Raw genomic sequence first — 19,920 nt, 5'->3', positions numbered from 1 at the left:
GTAGGTAGTTTTAAAAGAGGATTGCTTTAAGAAGTTCAAATTGGTGTGTGTAGTTTCTCCCTACCCAACTCGTGCTAATTCGTCTTCTCCCCAACAGCCTTGCGAGGCAGGCTAGGCTGAAGGAGAGAGTGGTTTGCCCAAGGCCATGAACTGTGCTCCCTGGCACACTCTCTGCACTCTCGCCCGCCCCCCGAGTTAGCCTTGCTCTTGCCGCCGCGCCTTGAGTAAGCAGGTGCATTTTCTTCCCCCTCTTGCTCACGCACTTTGTGGGTTCATCAAGAGTTAAAGAAGAAGAAGAAGTGATTTATTTTTATTTTTTCCTAATCCTGTGAGTTTGGGCTGCGGGCGATGTAGGTGAAACGGTGTGTTTTGGAGATGAATGTTCTTGCAGAAGACAAGACAGAGCTTGCTGGGGAACATCTGCAACCAATCCGTTCTGTATGGGACGTGTTTGTGTCCTGCGGCTTGCTCAAACTTGTTGTGCGGTGCGGCAGCGGCAGTGGAAGGGGGGGGAAAGCACAGACGAGAAAGAGTGTTGGCTGGAGAGCAGAGACTTTTTCTTTCCAAAATTCCAGGGAAGGGATCCTGTGCTTTTACTCCTTTTGCAAAAGAGCTTGGAATATGGGGCGCGGAAGCGAAAGGATCCCCAATGTTTTGCATGGCTGGTTGTTTTGTGTATGCGCACAGACCCACACAGGTGGGTTTGCCATAAAAATAAGTGGAGGTGAAAAGGGAGAGCAGTGGGGTTGTGTCAACGGATGAGTGGACAAGAGGAAGGGTCCCCCTTTTCCGGGTGGGACTGATGCCCCATAACACTACCCATATTCTCTCAGCAATGGTGAGAAACTGAATGCCTGGGTATCCAGAGTGGCTTCATCTTATGGAATGGGTTGTTGTTGTTCCTTGGATCCTGGGGCTCAGGCTTGGCACATGCTGTTCTCTTGTATGTGGAGGAGCCCTGCCCAAGATAGCCGCAGGCGGTGTAGCTGGGGAGTGGTCAGAAGTTATCCCGGTGCAGCTCTGAACCTCTCGATTGTCTCTGTGTGGTTTTCAGCATCACACTGTTCCCACATCCCTTGAACCAGCGCACCATGCCTGCTGGCCCTTGGGTGGCTCTCATGTCCCTCCTTCCCCATCCCTCAAAATTAAAAATAATGCAGCAAGGGTGTCCAAAATGGTGCCCACTATATGCTTTGGGTTGCATTGACCTCGCCGAGTGGGGCTGATGGGAAGGGGCGCCCCCCAGGTGTTTGGGACCCCGTCTTGGCTGCCCCTCCAAGCCCAAAGGCTCCCTTTCTAAATAGTTCAGCCGTCATGTCCTCATAACAACCGTTTTGCCTGCTTTCTCATTATGAGTTCCCCGTTTTATTTATCTGGCAAGTTGTGTAACGCTGTGAAACGTTGGGTAATTTTGGCTCTTTTGCCTCCTGGTTCGATCTGCGTGTGTGTTAGCGGCTGGAGCGATTCTCCCAGAACACAACCGACAATGTCCGGCTAGGTTTAGAGCTAGGTCCGGGGTCAACTTTCCATTACGTTCCCCCCCAAAGAGCAAGGGGTGTCCAATTACTGCACAGTTTACCTGGTGGTGGCCGTTGGCTATGGTGCCTTTGAAAGGAAATCAGAAAATGGAAGAGGAAGGGGAGGAGGAGGAGGGTGTTTCCTTTGCTTAAACAGTTGATGGCTCCGTAGAACTTCCATGTTCAGGGGCAGTCTATCTCTGAAGACCAGATGCAGTATCCTTCCCAGAGACTTTTGACTGGCCCCATTGTGCAGGAGACTTCACTTGGGTCTTACCCTATAGAGCTGCTCTTGTGTTCTCCTGCCTTTCAGAACTCAGGACCATTTTACTGATATGAGTGACGACTAGCCAGGATAGCTCAGCTCTGCCTCCAAAACTGGGAGGCAGCAATGCTTCCTGGAAACCACAGGAGGGGAGAGTGTTGTTCTTGTGTTCAAATCTTGCTTGCGGGTTTCCCTTCTTAGGTTCTTATGATGCTGTGGACTGCGGAGAACAGAGACATTTGCATGAGCAGCCTGCACAATACCTGCAGACTTTGCTCTCGTTGACTCAGGAGTTTTAAGTCAAGCCCAGGGGACCTTGGGGCAAGTTTAGCGGAGCCGCCTTTGTGGGACAAGTTGACATTCTCAGCTTCTCCACCAGTTTTCCCCAGCCTGGCAGCTTCGAGGTTATTTTGGACAGCCACTCTCATCTACTCTATGATGAGCTGATGGGAATTGTAGTCCAAAACATCTTGAGGGCACCATGGTGGGAAGTGCCATCCCAAAGCAAATTGATGCTTCATAAGCTTCTGCTTAAATGATGAGGAGTTTTCTTTGCCTTAAAAAATTATAAAATGGTTACACAATTCTTCTCCACCCCCTCTCTTGGGGAAGGGGGTGGGAGATATGGCGCTACCTCATCTAGGACTGTGTTTGGATGCTGCTGTTTTGAGCAATCTCGCTTCCTATCTCACAAGAAATCTTTCGTCAGCTGGGGTTCTAAAAATCTACAGGGTTTTCTTTTTCTTCCTTGTTGGGAGAATCCTTTTTCTTTATTATTATTTTTTTCATTTTTAAGTGGTGATGGATGTCTTGAGCAAGAAAGCTTCTGCTGAGTTTGCTAAAATTATAGGGTTTATTTTTTCTCTCTTTAAAAAAAAAATTAAAAATCTCCTTTATGCTTTCTTCTTCTCCAAGTGCCCATCCCTGATGTCTCCACCCTCTTGGAATTTGCTCACCAAACCTCCCCGTTCCATAAGAGATCCGGCTTCCCTTACAGACAAGAGTCTTAGAAAAGAACCTCACTTTATTAAATCTGCTTTTAGATGACCGTAAGAATAATAATAATAAATTTTATTTATACCCCGCCCTCCCCAGCCAAGACCAGGCTCAGGGCGGCTAACACCAAATATAAAAACAATTGATTAGAATACAGCTTAAAAAACAAAATTAAAATACAGCATTAAACATTAAAATGCAGCCTTGTTTCAGTGGAACTCAATCAAAAACTTTTTTGGGGATAAAAACTTCAAGTCTTCCCCAAGGCTAACTATCCAGACTGGATTGTGTAAAACCCGCTAGCCCTTTTCATATCTGCAACTACAAATACATAATAGCACAGTGTTGGAAAACAGCTGCTAACTCAAGGCATGATAACAACAACAACAACAACAACAACAACAACAATAATTTATTTATACCCCGCCCATCTGGCTGGGTTTCCTCAGCCACTCTGGGCAGTTTCCAACAGAATAATAAAGTACAATAGTCTATTAAACATTAAAAGTTTCCCAAAACAGGGCTGCCTTCAGATGTCTTCTAAAAGTCTGGTAGTTATTTTTCTCTTTGACATCTGGTGGGAGGGAGTTCCACAGGGCGGGTGCCACTACCTAGATAGACAGTGGGATAGCCAATGGAATATTGCCCTTGTGGAAAAACTTCATGAAACATCTTGGATGCTCAGGAATGCAATAATAGAATCATAGAACTGCAGAGGTGGAAGGGACCCCTGCAATGCCAAATGACCAAAGGCAATTTTGAAACTGCAGGGCTCATTCTTACTCTGCGAAAGACAGCGTTGCACCTTCAAAACCAGCCACCCAGGGCTCACTCTGGGATGACCTGTTAGGATGGAGAGCAGCCTAATGTTGACTGTGTCATCTACATTGTATATGCATGGAATGTTTCTCGCAGGGAGCAGAGGTATCTGGGGTTTGCTTGTTACATGTATTTTTGGAAACCGAAAAATAATGTTAAGAAGAATATTTTCAAAACCACAAGAGGCTTAGAATTAAACCCCCCGACCCCACTTCCATTCTCTGCAAAGTTGTGGACTTGGGCAAAGAGATGCTCTGTGCTGAACATAACCAGAAATTAGGAATGTTCTAGACTTGGTTTTTCCTACATTTTTCACCCTCCCTCCAAGAAGCTGAAGGTGCAGAGATCAGGCAACCCACCTGCTTTCGCATCACGGGTTTAATTGGCTATTTTATTGAAATCAGGCAAACGGCCTTTGGCAATTTCTTTTTGGCACCTGTTTAAAACATTTTTGTTTAGGCAACTCTATCTAGACACGTAGATGTTGATGTGTTGTTTTCTTTCTTTCTTTCTTTCTTTCTTTCTTTCTTTCTTTCTTTCTTTCTTTCTTTCTTTCTTTCTTTCTTTCTGTTAATTTTAATTTCCCCTCTAAACCACTTGGAGGTTATGCTACAATCAAATTGCATATAAATTTTGTTAAATAAACATTATTATTATTATTATTATTTTCTCTTCACCAGTGGTTCACAGGCCAGCTTGCAACAATTAAAAAATGTTTTCTCTCAGGTTCTCATTTCCTCAATCATTTTCTGCATTTCCCCTCTCTCCCAGCCGAACCTACCTCACAAGACTGTTGGGAGGATAAAATGAGGAGAAGAAAACCACCATATTGGGGGTGTAGAAATGCAATAAGCAAATACATAAGCGTGGAGCAGAGACTGGGACAGTGTAGGAACCTCGTGCCAAACATTGCAGGAAGTTGGGGGGGGTTGGGGGGGAAGGACTAGAAATTGGGGCACCATTTTCAGCGGCAGCCACAGGCCTGCCATGAATGTAGGGTTGCCATATTAAAACAAGGGACACCCCCCAAAAAAGTTGTTGAGCTTTTTTCAGGAAAACCCCAGAGTTTTTCAATTGACTTGCCTAAGATCAATTCTGCCTAGTTCTTCTCCCTTGAACATCATGCTCGCCTCCTTCCCGACTCCCTGCCATTTATACGAGGTCAGTGCCAGATATACATATAAGTTAAACAAGCTCTACCTTAGGGCCCCATTCTCTTGGGGGCCCCCAACAAAAATTAAAGGGGAAAAGCAAACACTGGATGTACATTTCCAAAATATGTGATAAAAAACCAAATACAATAAAACCTACATGCAGCAACAGTGTTTTGTGATGTGTAGGCTCCTATGATGTAAGTCATGGGCCCCGCCTGCTCCCTAAAATATCACTATCACTATTAATATACTTCTTCTTAATTGTATTTCACTATTAATATACTTTGGGACGCGGGTGCACTGTGGGTTAAACCACAGAGCCTAGGACTTGCCGATCAGAAGGTTGGTGGTTCGAATCCCTGCGACGGGGTGAGCTCCCGTTGCTCGGTCCCAGCTCCTGCCAACCTAGCAGTTCGAAAGCACGTCAAAGTGCAAGTAGAGAAATAGGTACCGCTCCGGCGGGAAGGTAAACAGCGTTTCCGTGCGCTGCTCTGGGTCGCCAGAAGTGGCTTAGTCATGCTGGCCACATGACCTGGAAGCTGTACGCCGGCTCCCTCGGTCAGTAAAGCGAGATGAGCGCTGCAATCCCAGAGTCGGCCACAACTGGACCTAATGATCATGGGTCACTTTACTTTACTTTATTAATATACTTCTTAATTTCAGTTCAACAGTTACTTTGATAAAATAGATATTTTGTTATGTGTGAATGGCTTTAGATACCTATGAGGCCCATAAATAACCATAGAGCATATATGCAGCACAAAAAACAGTGACCATTCTTGACAAAGGACAGCTGGACATAGAATGGGCCCCATTACCTTCAGGAGCTGTACGAGGTGGCTTTAGGGTCTGGGGTTCAAGTTCTGCAAGAGTGTTTGTGTTGGCACCAAGTCTTCCCACAAGCGCCCCGAGCGCAAGACGTCCCCTGCGTTGTGCACAAGGCAACGTGGGCAGAGGAGCCACCTACGACATGGCAGTGTTTTTGCATCTTGCTTTCTGCAGGTGCGCCTTGTCAGATTCCCCGTACCTTCCAGTCAAAAAGATGTTAACTCTCCAGTGGGTTGGGAGAGAGGGAGGGAGGGAAGGAGGAAGAACCAACATCAACGGAGATTGAAGAGCCAGAGGGCTGCGATAACCATCCCTAATGATGGCACATAATTTGGGAGGTGCCTAATTGGAAGATCAGATCAGATTGTGTATTCCTGAGGGAGTGGCTGGCCTGTTGTTGTTCAGTGGAAGGGTTTGGGGGAGGGGGAGGGGGAAAAACTTGGAACATCATTTATTTTCAGATTGTGTCTTGTATTCCTAACCACCAAGCCTTGGGAAGAATATCCCTGGTTCACAGAGGGCGTCTCCAGTTTGCACAGGGAAATGCGGCAGAGAGTCTGGAGGACAAACAGTTAGAAGATGCAAAGCTGACATCAGTCATAGAATTGGAGAGTCAGAAGGGACCCAAAGGGGTCCTCTAGTCCAGGAGTCCCCAAACTAAGGTCTGTGGGCCGGATAGGGCCTGAGGGACTCATTTATCCAGCCCGCAGAGCTCCAACTTCCAGGTCGGAGGAGCACCATATTTTTTGCTCTATAAGACGCACCAGACCACAAGATGCACCTAGTTTTTGGAGGAGGAAAACAAGAAAAAAATATTCTGAATCTCAGAAGCCAGAACAACAAGAGGGATCGCTGCACAGTGAAAGCAGCTGTTCCGGGTTCTGGGAGAGCTGCGCAGCCTGCATTCACTCCATAAGACACACACACATTTGCTCTTACTTTTTAGGAGGGAAAAAGTGGGTCTTATAGAGCAAAAAATACGGTAGCTTGTGCCCATGCGCAAACATTATTTCCAGTGCACATCCAGGTCAGAGGAGGCCCATGCCCATGCACACAAGCTATTTCCTGTGCTCCTCTGACCCGGAAGTGCACCGGAAATAGCATGTGCACACGCGTATGGGCACGCGCTCCCCCGCCCTCTGGCCCGCCATGCAATCGGCACTAGAGACACTGGCCCAAGGCGCGGTAAGTTTGCTGACCCCTGCTCTAGTCCAACCCACAGCCATGAAAAGTTCCTTCAGGTGCCTGTAGTCTGCGACTTGCCTGGCTACCTGCAAAGCAGGCTCCACAGGAGGCAGAGATGGCCACCAACTTGGATGGCTTCAAGATAAGATTGGAAGAAATGAAGCCTTTTTTTGTATCACTTAAAAAAGCGTTCTAACATGATGAGCAGGATTTGAACTACGAGCCAGAGAATAAATTAGAGAGTATAGCAATGTTGTTGTGATATGAAAGATAGAAGACAGCGTACAGCAAAGGGAGAGGAATGCAAACACTGTGGGAAATGGCGTGGGAAGTCGAGAAAACGAAAGAAACAATTACTGTGCATTGAAATGTATATGTTAAATTTTGGAAACTTAATAACAAATATGGATAGGATCTCCCTATTTTCATCGGGGAAATGTTGGAGGAGATGGAAGTCTAGGAGGTAAGGGAGGAGCGAAGACCGAGAAGAGAAGGAGGCTGAGGACCTGGAGACAACCGAGTCTACAGTTGGGTCAATTTTTCAGGAAAGAAATGAGATGGGGGCAGAGCTCAAAGCTAAGGGGGAAGGCGTCAGTGAGGAATTTCATATACAGTGGTACCTTGGTTCTCAAACTTAATCCATTCCAGAAGTCCGTTCCAAAACCAAAGCATTCCAAAATGAAGGGGCACTCCTTTCCCATAGAAAGTAATGCAAAACGGATTAATCCATTCCAATAGCTGAACTGGGTCCACCCAGTCTCAAAAACAAAACAAAAAAGGGCAGCAAAAACACAAAATAAATAGCAAAAACAGACAGACCTCAGCGTAACACTCAAAACGGAAGTGTGGCACTCAAATTGGAAGTGTAACGCTCTAAATGGAAGCGTAACACTCAAAATGGAGCACGTTTGGCTTCTGCAAAAAGTTCGCAGACCAGAACACTTACTTCCGGGGTTGCAGTGTTTGGGTTCCAAGTTGTTTGAGAACCAAGGCACCACTGTACACCCAGTTACTTGCCTGGAAAAAATTACCTGCATTGCAGGGTGGGGGGACGTGGACTAAATGACCCTTGCCTTATTTTCCAACTCTACACCTCTATGATTCTATACCCAGCTGACCTGTGGTGACACTGATGGCCTAAATAGCAAAGCAAGCCATTCACCAAAGTCTACTTTTCTCAGTCCTCCTTCACATCAACAGCCAGAGTCTTTAAGATGTTGCAAACTGGGTAAGCAATCTACCAAGCCCTTTGCACCAGATGTGCTGCTAGCATTGGCGCTGCCAAGAGAGGTGCTTGTTTTGCCTGATCTTTTCCCTTCGCTAGAGAGAGAAAGAGAGATTGTTTTTGTTTTGTTTCCTAATCCCGTAGAGAGGTGTGGCCATGTTGCTTTGTTTGTAAAGATTTACAAGGCTTTGTCTTTGTCCTCATCTGAAAACTTAATTATTTCACAGTCATGGGTGTGTGAACCAGCAAATCACAGAGCAAAAACAGTCTGGGGACCCAAGACTTTCCCAACTCTTTCCATGCAGACATTGCATTGTGCATCCTTGAGTTGTTGGAGCATGGATGCCATTTTGAGGAGATGGGATGCCAAGGGTCAGCAAACTTTTTCAGCAGAGGGCTGGTCCACCGTCCCTCAGACCTAGTGGGGGGCTGGACTATATTTGGGGGGGGGGAATGAACGAATTCCTGTGCCCCACAAATAACCCAGAAATGCATTTTAAATAAAAGGGCACATTCTACTCATGTAAAAACACGCTGATTCCTGGACCCTCTGTGGGCCGGATTTAGAAGGTGATTGGGCTGGATCCGGCCCCTGGGCCTTAGTTTGTCTACCCATGGGATATGCCCATGGCAGACTTAACATTGGTTTCTTCTTGGCCTGTCCTGGAAAGTGTAATTCTCAACATGTAACGTGCAGGAACATCCTGAATCCGCTTCTCTAAAGCTTCAGAAGGATTGCAAGGTTCAGGCCAAGTGCCAGTTCTCCTGGAAGCTGCCAGGCTACTCTTTGATGTGATCTGACCAACCTCATGGAGAAGCTGATTCAGAGGTTCCCATGACCATGTGACGTCCCAGCTCCCAACCATGCAAAACAGAGTTGGAACAGTGACCGCGTTGCTGCAGAGGATGTATGAGTCAAGCTTGGAGCTGTAGACTTCTGGGAAGAACTGTAGCTCCATGGTAGAGCACCTGCTTCCATACAGTTGGTCCCAAGTCCAATCCCTGGTCTCTCCAGGTAGAGTTGGGGAAAGGATGTCCTTTCTGAAACCTTGGAGAGCCACTGCCAGTCTCTGTAGATGGATGGTGCTGAACTTTAGACAACTGCATTAGACAAATCCATGGAGGAGAGGGCTCTCAGTGGCTCCTAGCCAGGATGCTCTGCTGTGTGTTCCAAAGGCAGTAACCCTCCTGAAACCCAGTTGCTGGAATCCACAGGAGGTGAGAGGACTCTTGTTCATGGATCCTGTTGTGGGTTTCCCTTTGGAGCCACTTGTTGGCCCCTGTGAGAACAGGACTGAGGACTAGATGGGCCTCATTTGATCTGATTCAGAAGACTCTTCTTATGTTCTTAGAAGGCACATAAGACCATCACCTGGCTTAACCTAAGCAGGTCTGCGCCTGGTCAAGGAGGTGGCTGTCTGGGACTCACGCTCATGCCGTTTCGGGTTCCATGAGGAAAGAAAGGCAGGATAGAAACAGAAGAAAGTTGAATAAAAAAGCAAGGAAATAAATATCTGACCTTCAGAATTTTCTTTTCTGAGCTTCCCACAAATTGTGGGAGAGTTTCCTATGCACTCTGAGAACTTTTATTCAATTGGCTAGCTCAGTTGGTTAGATAATGCCAAGGTTGCATCTTCGATCACCGTGTGGGACAGCTATGTATTGGACTAAATGATCCTCAGGGTCTTTTCCAACTCTATAATTCTACAATTCATCCACAGACCTATAGCCTATAGCTCAATGGTTAAGAAGTCTGAAGACTTCCTATCTATTGTGCTACATGCATTGCGAAGCTGTGCATGAGTGTTTATCCGCACTGCTTTTTCTAGACACAGGGGCACCCTTTCATTTGCCCCGGAGCTTAACACCCCCCCCCCAAAGAAAAGCCCTCTCTTCACAGCTGAAATGCAACAACTGGCAATTGGGGTCTTCCATGGATTGCTGTTTGCTCCGATTCAGCACTAAAGAGTGAATTTTCGTGGGAATGCGCAAGGACAAACAGCAACAACAAATGCTCCAGCGCAGAGCTTTAAAGTGCGGACCGTGTCTGGAAAGTGCAGAGGTAACTGAGGTGTGGAATTGAGTTCCTACCACTAGGCAGCTTTTTGTCCGAACTCACTCGGAGCCCACCTCAAAACTTGTATCTGAACCTAGATCCAGCTGCCTCGGTACTGAACTCAATTGGGTTCATGGCAGCGACGTTTGGTCAGTGGACTAAGAAGACTAGCCTGGTCCCCTAAATGTTCCCCTGGCACCTCCTTCCCAAACCCTTGGAAGCTTCTGCCCAGCTTAGGGGGGAAGCACGATTCTCGTGTGCGAGTCGCCACAGCATCCCCAATGCCCTCGCAAGCGTGCGCCTCTGGCCCTAACTGTTCTCCTATGAAAAACTTCACAGCATGCCACTGGTTCATAGACCCAAAGTGCAGATGTTCTCCATCAGGGCAAAGGACCAACTTCTCTGAAGTCAGACCCCTTGCATCTGTCCCTGCCTGCCCCCTTCTACCAGAGCTCTTGTTTTATCAACTGTGCTGGGCCCGGGGGTAACCCGTGAAACACAGTCCAGGACCAGTCCAGAATCTGAAGGTTCCACTGGGAGTCAGTCCAACAGGGCCAAGGCAGGAAACCAGGCAAGGACAGGTGCAGGATCTAGCATACAGCAATGTTGCTCCTGCAACCTGGGGCAGGGTCCAACAGCCTTTTATCTTTGTTGGGGTAGCGGCTGGTCCTGATCCCCCGGCAACTCACCTCCCTGTCTCGCCCAAAGGCAAGCACTCCTCCTGCGAGTACTCAGGTCTCTCCTTCTCTCAGACCTTGCTCTCTGCAGCTCGGGAGACGTCGGTGGGTTACTAGACCCAGGGGCCGCCTCAGCTTCCCCTGACCCAAGTGGAGCAGCTGTAAGTGATGGCCCAGCTGGAGGCAACGAGGTCATCCCTGCATCTGGAGCCAGGGCAGGCTCAGGCCCCTGACTCGGCCCAGCTGGTGTTTGTTGCAGGGGAACCTGTGCAGACTGGGACTCTTCAGGATCAGGCCCCAGACTTGGTTCAGGTGATGGCTGAGGCAAAGGATCCGGTGCAGACTGAATCTCCTCTGGTTCTGAGTCCGAGCCCAAGTCCCAGGCCATCACACCAACATCTGGCTAAGTGGAAAAGGAACATCTGGAGCAGCTGTGAGGGGAGGGGATTGATTTTTTTTAGAGGAAATTCAGGAAACAGGGCATGACCAAACTAGAGAGTGCCCGCCTTATCGAGGAGGTGGCTTGCTGTGGCCTGTCTCTGGGTCTGGTTATAGCGTGCTGAGAACCTTGGCCACTGGTCCCTGGCTATGGTCCATGATCTCAGATGTGAATTAAGAAGGTTTTGGACCCTGAACCAAGAACAAAGGGGGGAGCAGCACTGTTGCTTCTCCAGCTCACAGGCCTCTGCCTTCCCCTCCGCCACAGCTTGGGTTTATTTTTGTGAAATCAAAGCAGAATTTCAAGGCGTCTGGCGTGCATGCACAGCGCATGAAATGGGCCGGAGGAAGAGAGGCGTGATGCTACTTGCAAACTATGCGCGGAGACAAGACCAGAGGCGCCGAGTGCTTGAAAGCTGGTGTGTGCCGGGTTGGGACTTGCCTCTGCACCAAAGCCTGCAGGGCTTCTGAGGAAATGGGGGGGGGGGGCGGCTTGCTGCTGCTGCTCGCTCCAAACCCAAACCTGACAGGACCTGCCCTGCGTCTTAGTTGGGGGTGGAAAGCGGAGATGCAAAGAGGGGGGAGAGAGAGAGAAGGAGAGGGGGAAAGGAAGGGTTAACGTGTTTGAAGTCGACAGGAAATTTACTGGCTGAGTGGTGCAATTTGCAGACATCCATTCCAAGCCAAGGGGTCTAAAGGACTCCTGGACAGCTCACCTTTCCCAGTTCCTTTTGGAGTTCCCTTATTGCTCCAAGTGGCCTTTGCACGCACTGCGCTTCTTTGAGATGTGCTTCAAAGCAGCCTTGCCCAAACTGTCCTGCTCACCAAGGCTGATGAGAATAGTAGCACCACAGAATTATAGAGCTGGAAGGTAACCCCAAAGGCCATCTAGTCCAGCCCCCTGCAGTGCAGGAATCTCAACGAAAGCATCCAACCTCTGCTTAAAAACCTCCCAGGAAGGAGAGTTCACCACCATCCGAGGGAGTCTGTCCCACTGTCAAGCAGCTCTTACTGTCAGAAAGTATTATTATTATTATTATTATTATTATTATTATTATTATTATTATTATTATTATTATTATAGGTAGCCCTGTACAGGAAAGTTCTTAATGTTTGAGGTTTTATTGTGTTTTCAATATTTTGTTGGGAGCTTCCCAGAGTGGCTGGGGCAACCTAGTCAGATGGGTGGTATAGAAGTAATAAAATTAGTAGCAGCACTAGAAGTAGTATCATCATTAAAGTTCTTCAGAATCCCCTTTTCTCGTTATTTGGATCTGTTGGTTTGGGTGTTGCCCTCTGGAGCAGCAGGAAGTGAGCTTACTCTATCTTACAATTGACAGCCCTTCTGATATTTGAAAACAGCTATCCTATCACCTCTGGAGAGTCGCTTTGGAGCTTGGTATTCCAAAACATCTGGAAAGAACCAGATGTTGGGGAAGCTGCCTTAAGGCCTACTTCTCAAGACACAGACGTGGTGTACGAGTTCCTCTGCTCCAGGGGCGTCACAGTGGGGGGCGGGCAGGGGCGGTTTGCCCCGGGTTCCATGTCTAGGGGGGTGACAAGAAGTCACCCTGCGAGGGCTCGCGGCAGCGCGGCCACATGTGGAGGATCCTCCGTTCGCAGCTGCAGCCGCAAGCAGAGGATCGCGGCACTGGCGGCAAATGGCTAAGTACAGTGCATGTGCGGCGTCGCACGCATGTCCTGTAGCGACGCCACACATGCGCTGTATAGCAGTTTGCCGCCACTGGCCCCCCAGAGCTACAGCCACGAGCAGAGGATCCCAGCACCGTCTGTATGGCGCTGGAGCACCGCACTGCATGTGCGGTGTCGCTACATACGGCGCATGCATTGTACATAGCGATGGCACACATGCGCCCTACATAGCAATGCCCACCCTGGGTGTCACGATGCCTTCCTTCGCCCCTGTTCTGCCCTGCAGAGTTTCAGAGTCTCAATACTGAAGTTTCGTCAATACCAAATGAAATAAAAACCCTGCACTCGGAAAGCAAGCATGTCAGGGAGAAAGGTCCTTCACACTTAATCTTTCCCCTGGCCTTTCTGTCTGCCAGGAAGCTTTTTTTGGGGTGGAGTGTTTTCCCAGGTGAGACTTGTCTGAAATAGTGCAGCGGGGAAGACGGGTGTACCCCTTCCCCTGCTGTTTGTTAGAACGGAGCCCAAATTTTAGATACTTGGCAATGCGCACTACTGCTCCTGTGGCAGGGAGTTCCTCAGCCCAAGGACAGCAAGAACAACATGTTGCTTGCCCTCCCCAACTACCCGTCAGACAACGTCAGGAGGCAAGCATATTATGAAAGTATTTGTTGTAGTTTAGTCATTTAGTCATGTCCGACTCTTCGTAACCCCCTGGACCAGAGCACGCCAGGCACTCCTGTCTTCCACTGCCTCCCGCAGTTTGGTCAAACTCATGCTGGTAGCTTCGAGAACACTGTCCCACCATCTTGTCCTCTGTCATCCCCTTCTCCTTGTGCCCTCCATCTTTCCCAACATCAAGATCTTTTCCAGGGAGTCTTCTCTTCTCAGGAGGTGGCCAAAGTCTTGGAGCCTCAGCTTCACGACCTCCATTCTTCGGCGATCAGCCTTCTTGATGGTTCAGCTCTCACTTCCATACATCACTACTGGGAAAACCATGGCTTTAACTATACGGACCTTTGTTGGCATTATGAGAGTATAGTCATTTCTATCTCCTGCAGTTTTCATGCAAATAACAACCATTTTGCAACTGGGTTGGTAGCTAGAAAATGTGATATAAAAGAGGGTTTTATGAAACCACGTCCGTTATAGTATCATAGAATCGTAGAGTTGGAATGCAGGGAACACAACTAAAGAATCCCATCAGGTGGCCACCTGACCTCTGCTTAAATGTGATGTGCTAGTTTATTCCATGCGAAGAAGATTTTTAATTTTGCAAAAAGGAGGATTTGAATATAATAATAATTATACTTCGTTCTGCTGCCTTAAAGGAGCCTGTGCGACGTGAAGGAGGAATCTCCCTCGTTATTGCTCTGTGCAGAGAACAGCTGTGCTCTTGCACTTGGTGCAGAAAGGCAAAACTCACCCTTTCCTGCTCTGCAGTTTTTGCTCTGACGATCGCGGTTTGGTTTATATAAATGTGTGTGTGCGTCCAGTGGGTTGCATCTGTCTGCTGCTGCAGATTATTCATTCAGGTTTTATCCCACCCTTCCTCCCACGGGAGCCCAGGGCAGGCATACATCATCAACATCCATAAAACATCTTAATTAAAAACCTCAAAACAGATAAAACACCTTTCTGGGCTGCCGTTTCGAGTGCTAAATGCCTGAGTGAGTGCAGACGTCTTCACATTGCGTCTGAATTCTCGTGTGTTTTAAATCACAGCTGTAAAAGAAAAGAAAAAATCCAGTGAATCTTTTTTTATTTATCTTTCTTGCAAACCGCTTTGAGGTTTTCTTCTGCAATGAAGCAGGAGGCTGGTTTCGTGAAGCAGATGAATAAAATAATTGTGACAACTTATGGATTGGGTGCAGTTCGCCAGCGAAGGGTCTCCACAAACAGGGAGCCACCACAGAGAAGTCCTTGCTGATGCGTAAACCAAGGGAACTCCCTGCCACAGGAAGCAATGATGGCGACCAACTTGGATGGCATTGAAAGAGGATTAGACAACTGCATGGAAGAGATGGCACTGATGACTACTAGTTAGTGTGGCTCTGCTCTGCTGTCACAGTCACAGTGCTTCTGAATCCCAGTTGCTGGAAACCACAGGAAGCAAAAATTGCTCTTGTGTTCGAATCCTGCATGCTGGTTTCCCACAGGCATCTGGTTGGTCACTGTGAGAACAGGATGCCGGACTAGATTGAACAGTGGCCTGATGAAATAATAATAATAATAATAATAATAATAATAATAATAATAATAATAATAATAAATTTATACCCCTCCTATCTGCCTAGGTTTTCCCCAGCACTCTAGGCGGCTTCCAACAAAATATTAAAAATACATTAAAACATCAAACATTAAAAATTTCCCTAAACAGGGCTGCCTTCAGATCTTCTAGAAGTCAGATAGTTGTTTATTGCCTTGACATCTGCTGGGAGGGCGTTCCACAGGGCGGGCGCCACCACCAAGAAGGCCCTCTGCCTGGTTCCCTGTAACTTCACTTCTCACAGGGAGGGAACCGCCAGAAGGCTCTCAGAGCTGGACCTCAGTGTCCGGGCTGGACAATGGGGGTGGAGACGCTCCTTCCGATATACTGGACCGAGGCTGTTTAGGGCTTTAAAGATCAGCCCCAACACTTTGAATTGTGCTCGGAAATGTACTGGGAGCCAATGTAGGTCTTTCAAGACCAGTGTTATGGGGTCTCAGCGGCCGCTCCCAGTCACCAGTCTAGCTGCCGCGTTCTGGATTAGTTGTAGTTTCCGGGTCACCTTCAAAGGTAGCCCCACATAGAGCGCATAACAGTAGTCCAAGTGGGAGATAACCAGAGCATGCGCCACTCTGGCGAGACAACGGGGCTCTTAGTATGTGCTAATGGAAGGAAATTGCCAGGAAAATGGTGGAGGGGGGCATTTTTTGTCTATTTCCCCAATGCCTTCTATGCCTCCCTGAAATCTTCAAAGAGTTGGGGTAGATTGGATGGGGCCTGCAGGGTTGGCTGGTTTCTTTTAGCCAAAAATTGCACACACACCTCCTCCAATCTACCACCAGATTCATCAGCAGACAGATACCACCCATTGTGTATCAATTCTCTCCTTAAAGAGGTTGATCGTTCTGCACTGTTTTAAAAACACCGAGACCCACCTTGTTTGTTTTTCATTTAAAAAAGTTTCTGTTTTTGTTTCCAGGGCAATTAAAAAAAAGAAAAATGTAAGAATGCAGGTTAAAAGCACATCAGCATAAAAACACAAAAACAAACAGAAAAATCATCCATAAAAGCCCTGTGAAGAAGAAATTATTATTATTATTATTATTATTATTATTATTATTATTATTATTATTATTCTCAGAGCTTACTTAAAAACTGGGGAGAATGGGTTCAGATTCCCATGCTATTCACAATTGTGAGGCTACCCCAAGAAAGAACCTGCCTTGTGTCTTCTCCTACCCCATATTTTTATACATCCATGTTTTTTTGTGTGTTTGTGTGTGTTGGGTTTTTCACCACACCACATTTCCACAACAACCTGCGAATATTTGCCAGACTTTGAGTGCCTACCGCTCCTGATTTGCACACTTTTGCAAGGGATTTTCACTACCATAATCCATTTTTGAATGCTGCCACCAATAAATGCATTTTTTATGTACACCCTCCTCTAATATACGCATTTTTGGTCATGTTATTTGGCTGGGGAAGGGCATCTCAGAATTTGGAGAGGTGTGGATTTCGAAGGATAGCTCCACTTCAGACCACATATTCTTTCCAGGATGTGCAAAAGAGGTTTACATAAAATTCCTCCCCTTCCTGCTCCCAATCTCTACTACTGAGTGTAATTTCTGACATGTTAGGGCCAATTTATCCCAACTCTCCAAGTCTGATTCTCACCAATTTTTGTTTTGTCAGAGAAAGAGAGAGAGAGAGAGAGAGAGAGAGAGAGAGAGAGAGAGAGAAAGAAAGAAAGAGAAAGAAAGAAAGAGAAAGAAAGAAAGAAATGGGGCTGAATGTCTGTGCTGTGTCTCCTAAGTTGGAGGAAGCAAAGCTTCTGAATCCCAGGTGCTGGAAACTATGGGAGGGGAGAGTTGGCTTGTGTTCGAATCCTGCTTGCAGGTTTCCCACTGGGACATCTGGTTGGCCAATGAGAGAACAGGATACTGGACTAGATGGCCCATGGGCCTGATCCAGGAGGCTCTCCTTACGTTCTTATGCTTCTACCCTGCTCCCCCCAGCCCCTTGCTTTTCCAAGTAATGGCTGCTGCAATCATAGGTGGTTCGCATAATCCTTTTTTTGTATATATATAAAAAATGAAAATTATTCCAGCAGTTGTAATAGAGCTGCCATTTAGCCAGAATTTCCCAGTTGCATTTGGGAAGCTCAACAACTCTTCCCCCCCCCCCAAAAAAAGCTCAACACCTTTTGTTCACTTTTTTGAAATATGGCAACCCTAGCTGTAACCTAAGAATGGGAGAAAGAAAGATCACCCGTGTCAAAGCAATGATTCTTCAGTATCAACTTCATTGGACTGCTCATGCTGATTATCATCTTCCAAAGCAACTACTCTATTCCAAATTTAAAAATGGAAAGCGTAATGCTGGTGGTCAACAAAAGAGTTTGAAAGACTGTCTCAAGGCAAATCTTAAAATTAATGTAGTATAAACACTGACAACTGGGAAACGCTGGCCTGCGAGCGCTCCAACTGGAGAACAGCTTTGACCAAAGGTGTTGTGGGCTTTGAAGACGCACAAATTCAGGACGCAAGGGAGAAACGTGCTAAGAGGAAGGCACGCTTGGCAAATCCACACCGTGATCAACTCCCGCCCGGAAGCCAATGTCCCCACTGTGGATCCAGAATTGGCCTCCACAGTCACTTATGGCCTCCACAGTCACTTATGGACTCACTTTTAAAACCGTGTTTATGGAAGACAATCTTACTTGGCTGCGAGGGATCGCCAGAGAAGAAGAAGAACCTATGAATGTGCTGCCAAGTATTTTCAGGTGAAAGTGGAAGTTGGAGGAGGTGGTGCAGAAGGAACCAGCCTGCTCTCTTCTCCCAAATTCATGCCTGGAGGCTACCTTTCTTCATCCTGCCTGGCTGCCTCCCTCGCCACCCCTCCCTGGCCAGTTTACCAAAGCAGCCCAGTTTTTCATGTTCTGGGAGTGTGTCCCCCCCCCCGGAAGGGCACAGCCAACTGCCTCCTGAGTCCGGCCCGGCATTGTGCGTAGCCCCCCCCCCCTACCCAGAGGGAACAAAGGGAACCAGTGTGACAATTCCTTGCCTCTGCCCCTCGTGGTTTTTGCAGCGTCAACGCTCTCCCTTCCCAAACTTCCACCGCGGAGATCTTTCTCTCCCCTCTGCGCCTCCCCTTTCTGCGGTTCACACCGGCTCAGGTACACGGGGAGGGGGTGGCGACATGCCTGGTGTCAACATCTCCTGTGGGCGCGGCAGGGGGAGGAATGCGCCGCTCCCAGCTCTCGCTCCGGCAATTAATCCCCGCAACTGACAGGTGGCAACAGGCGGCCTTTGGCTGGGGTGCTGCGTCGCGGCCAGCAAGGAAGGGTGCTCGGAGCTTGTGGTCTCCGGGGGTTCCTTGGAACGAGGAGCCCTCTGGGAAGGGAGAAGGGGGCGAGAGGAAGCGGGCTGCGGATTACGCAGCGCATTGTGGAACTGCGGGACTCGCCTCTCCAGGACGCAGCTAGGGCCAGCATCCTTTGTTGTTTAGTCGTTTAGTCGTGTCCGCCTCTTCATGACCCCCTGGACCAGAGCACGCCAGGCACTCCTGTCTTCCACTGCCTCCCGCAGTTTGGTCAAACTCATGCTGGTAGCTTTGAGAACTCTGTCCAACCATCTCGTCCTCTGTCGTCTCCTTCTCCTTGCACCCTCCATCTTTCCCAACATCAGGGTCTTTTCCAGGGAGTCTTCTCTTCTCATGAGGTGGCCAAAGTCTTGGAGCCTCAGCTTCAGGATCTGTCCTTCCAGGGAGCACTCAGGGCTGATTTCCTTCAGAATGGATCGGTTTGATCTTCTTGCAGTCCATGGGACTCTCAAGAGTCTCCTCCAGCACCAGAATTCAAAAGCGTCAATTCTTCAGCGTTCAGCCTTCTTGATGGTCCAGCTCTCACTTCCATACATCACTACTGGGAAAACCAGAGCTTGAACTATAAAGGGGGATTAGGATCGTGGAGGGTGAAGCTATCGATGGGTTCTAGGCATCTGGCTAGCTAATGGTCGCCTCGCCCCAAAAAGGACATTGCAGAGTTTGAAAAAGTTCAGAAAAGGGCAGCCAGGATGCTCCAAGGGATGGAGTGAATCTCCTATGAGGAGAGGTTGAGGTTGAAACATTTGGGAATTTTACTTTAGAAAAAAAAGGCAAAGTGGCATGATAGAGGTTTATAAAATTATTTATGGCAGGGTGAAACTGGATACTGGAAAGTCCCCTCCCCTCACATCTTTCTCCTAACACTAGAAGGGATGAATGGAGCAGAATTCTAGGAGATTTCAGGCAGGTGAAAGGAAGTCCTTCCTCAAGCAGCACATAGCTGAGCCATGGAACAGAGAAATAAAATAACTAAGATAGCCTGAGGATTAAGTGCAGATCACCAGCGAAGGGTCTCCATAAACAGGGAGCCACCACAGAGGAGTCCCTGCACAGATCAGTGGAACTCCCTCCCATAGGAGGCAATGATGTGCCACCAACCTAGGTGGCTATAAAAGGGTATTGGGTGGCCACTAGCCCGGGTGGCTATTGCTCTGCCTCTGCAGCGATGCTTATGAAGTCCAGTTGCTGGAAGCTGCAGGAGGAGGCAGGGCTCCCAAGCCTGGTTCCTGCTTGTTGGCTCCCCTTTGGGCCCCTAGTTGGCCCCCGTGAGAACAGGATGCTGGACTAGATGGGCCCCTGGCCTGATCTTCCATTATGCTTTGGGGGGGGGGGCTTCCTAAGCACACTTCCATAATCCAAAAGCATCTGTTGTGTCTTTGCATGGGAAACCTTCCTTTTTTGGTCTGGACTGGAAGAGTCTTCGGCTTGGAAATGGCCCCATGGCCCTTTCACAGCAAGGGGGCCTTTAACTGCAGCTCAGTTAGTCGGAGTTCACCAGACCGGGGGGCCCTTTC

At 48.0% G+C, this 19,920-nt stretch overlaps 1 protein-coding gene and 1 long non-coding RNA gene across 7 annotated transcripts in view; both read left to right on the top strand.

Moving 5' to 3' along the window:
• TP63 (tumor protein p63) overlaps positions 1-19,920 on the top strand; it is a gene marked incomplete at its 3' end in the record, with an annotated part of 97,922 nt that overhangs the window by 41,593 nt on the left and 36,409 nt on the right. The gene's annotated exons all lie outside the window — the stretch shown is intronic.
• Positions 13,048-16,759, top strand: LOC308585233. Its single transcript, XR_014007178.1, has 2 exons — positions 13,048-13,480; positions 13,853-16,759. It is a non-coding gene; the product is annotated as an uncharacterized lncRNA (long non-coding RNA).

Source organism: Podarcis bocagei, assembly GCF_964188305.1.
Source record: "Podarcis bocagei genome assembly, chromosome: 4".
Lineage (NCBI taxonomy): Eukaryota > Metazoa > Chordata > Lepidosauria > Squamata > Lacertidae > Podarcis > Podarcis bocagei.
This window is presented reverse-complemented; position numbering and strand designations above follow the sequence as displayed.